This window comes from Phoca vitulina, unplaced genomic scaffold (genome assembly GCF_004348235.1).
Source record: "Phoca vitulina isolate PV1807 unplaced genomic scaffold, GSC_HSeal_1.0 scaffold13, whole genome shotgun sequence".
Lineage (NCBI taxonomy): Eukaryota > Metazoa > Chordata > Mammalia > Carnivora > Phocidae > Phoca > Phoca vitulina.
The window spans coordinates 34925465-34928494 of record NW_022589716.1 but is presented as its reverse complement, the minus strand read 5'-3'; the positions used below and the strand labels follow the sequence as shown (position 1 = coordinate 34928494).

The 3030-nt window shown below is 40.5% G+C and overlaps 1 pseudogene; it reads right to left on the bottom strand.

Moving 5' to 3' along the window:
• Positions 1 to 521: 521 nt before the first annotated feature.
• LOC116636973 lies at positions 522 to 2234 on the bottom strand (annotated as a pseudogene).
• Positions 2235 to 3030: the final 796 nt, after the last annotated feature.

Sequence of the window (3030 nt, the reverse complement as noted above, 5' to 3'; positions counted from 1 at the left end):
AAGTCAAATGAATTTTTTGGTTTCCCAGTGCAGTATAAAAGTTCTGTCCATATTATACTGTAGTCTATTAAGTGTACAATAGCATTTTGTCTTAAAAAATACATACCTTAATTTAAAAATACTTTATTGCAAAAAAAAATGCTAACCATCATGTGAGCTTTCAGTGAGTCATAATCTTTTTGCTGGTGGACATTCTTGCCTCAATGTTGATGGTGCTAATTGATCAGGGTGATGGTTGACAAAGATTCGGTGACCGTGGCAATTTCTTAAAAGAAGATAACACTGAGGGGCGCCTGGGTGGCTCAGTCATTAAGCATCTGCCTTCGGCTCAGGTCATGATCCCAGGGTCCTGGGATTGAGCCCCATATCGGGCTCCCTGCTCGGCGGGAAGCCTGCTTATCCCTCTCCCACTCCCCCTGCTTATGTTCCTGCTCTCACTGTGTTGCTGTCAAATAAATAAATAAAATCTTAAAAAAAAAAAAGACAACAGTGAAGTTGGCCACATCGATTGACTCTTCCTTTCAGTAGCTTGTGATACTGTTTGATAGCATTTTACCCACAGTAGAACTTCTTTCAAAATTGGGGTCAATCCTCTCAACCCCTGCTGCTGCTTTATCAACTAAGTTTATGTAGTATTCTAAATTTACTTTGTTGTCATTTCAACAATCTTCACAGCATCTTCACCAGGAGTAAATTCCATCTCAAGAAACCACTTTCTTTGCTCATACATAAGAAAGAACTCCTCATCCATTCCAGTTTGATCATGAGATTGCAGCAATTCAGTGATGTCTTCAGGCTCCACTTCTGATTCTGGTTCTCTTGCTATTTCCACCACATGGGTAGTTACTTCCTCCACTCAAGTTTTGAACCCTTCAAACTCATCCATGAAGCTTGTGATCAACTTCTAACAAATTCCTGTTCATGTTGACATTTTTACCTCTTTCCATGAATCATGACTGTTTTTAATGGCATCTAGCATGGTGAATCCTTTCCAGAAGGTTTTCAACTGATGTTGCTCAGATCTATCAGAGGAGTCACCATCTATGACAGCTACAGCCTTGTGATATGTATTTTTCATGCCGTAAGACTCAAAAGTCAAAGAGATCCCTTGATCCATGGACTGCAGAATGGGTATTGTGTTAGCAGGCATGAAAATAGCATTAATTCCATTGTACATCTCCATCAGAGCTCTTGGGTGACCAGGTGCATTGCCAGTGAATGATAATATTTTGAGATGATTTCTTTTTCTGAGCAGTAGTGGGCTTAAAATATCTCAACAGTGGGCTTAAAATATTTAGTAAACCATGTGGTAAACAGACATACTGTCATCCAGGCTTTGTTGCTCCATGTATAGAGAACAGGTAGAGTAGATTTAGCATAATTCTTCAAGGCCTTAGGATTTTGGGAATGGTAAATGAGCACTGGCTTCAACTTCAAGTCACCAGCTGCATTAGCCCCTAACAAGAGAGTCAGCCTGTCCTTTGAAGTTTTGAAGCCAGGCATGGACTTCTCCTCTCCAGCTATGAAAGTCTTAGCTGGCATCTTCTTCCAATAGAAAGTTATTTTGTCTACATTGGAAATCTGTTGTTTAGTGTAGCCACTTTCATTAATTATCATTCATTCATCAGCTAGATCTTCTGGGTAACTTGCTACAGCTTCTACATAAGCACTTGCTACTTCATTTTACATTTTTATGATATGGAGATGGAGTCAAACTCTGCTAGCTTCAGACTTTTCTTCTGCAGCTCCCTCACCTCTCTCAGCCTTCACAGAACTGAAGAGAGTTAGAGCCTTTCTTCGGATGAGGCTTTGGTTTAAGGGAATGTTGTAGCTGGTTTGATTTTCTATCCAGACCATTAAAACGTTCTCCAAATCAGCAATAGGGCTTTCTTATCCTTCATGAGTTCACTGGAGTAGTGCTTTTAACCTTCTTCAAGACTTGGGGTGCCTGGCGGGCTCAGTCAGTAAAGCATGTGATCCTTGATGTCAGGGTTGTGAGTTTGAGCCCATGTTGGGTGTAGAGATTACTTAAAAATAAATCTTAAAAAAAAAAAAAAAAAACCAAAAAACTTTTTCTTTGCATTTACAACCTGGCTAACTGTTGGCACAAGAGACCTAGTGTTTGGCCTACTGGCTTTCAACATGCCTTCTTCACTGAGCTGAATCATTTCTAGCTTTGGATTTAAAGTGACAAATGTGCAACTCATCCTTTTACTTGAACACTTAGAAGCCATTGCAGGGTTATTAATTGGCCTAATTTCAATATTTTCGTGTCTGAGGGAATGGGGAGACCTGAGGAAGAGGGAATGGGGGAACAGTGGAGCAATCAGACACACATTTATTGATGAAGTTCACTATCACATGGGCATGGTTCATGGCATGCCAAGACAATTATAATAGTAACATCAAAGCTCACTGATCACAGATCACCATAACAAGTGTAATAATAGTGAAAACAATTGAAATATTGTGAGAATTACCAAAATGGACACGGAGACATGAACTGAGCAAATGCTGTGGAAAAATGGCACCGAAAGACTTGCTCCCTGCAGGGTTGTACAGACCTTTAATTTGTAAAAACAAAACAAGACACACGAACAAAAAACAAAAACAAAATCTGCAATATCTGTGAAGTGCAATAAAGCAAAATGCAATTAAAAAACTATGCCTGTATTTTATGAAAGTAGTGGGTTACAAACTGTCCAGATCAGCAGCATCAGCAGCATCTGGGAACTTGTTAGAAATATAAATTCTCCATCCCCACCCCAAGACTTATTGAATTTGGGAATAGACCACCCGATCACTATCTTAAGTAATTCTGATGTGCACTATAGTTTTGCCTCAACTTCTAATGGTAGCTGGTTGGACCAAGGTAACTGTGTGAACCAAGCACAGCTAAGCCACAGGCTCCCGTGGCCTCTGCTAGGCTGTGGTGTGAGACCGAGGAGCTGGACAAGCCAGCTTCCTCTTTGTGACGGCTGAGCGGGGAAACAGTGACACCGAGTGTTAGCAGCACAGTCAACGCTGAGT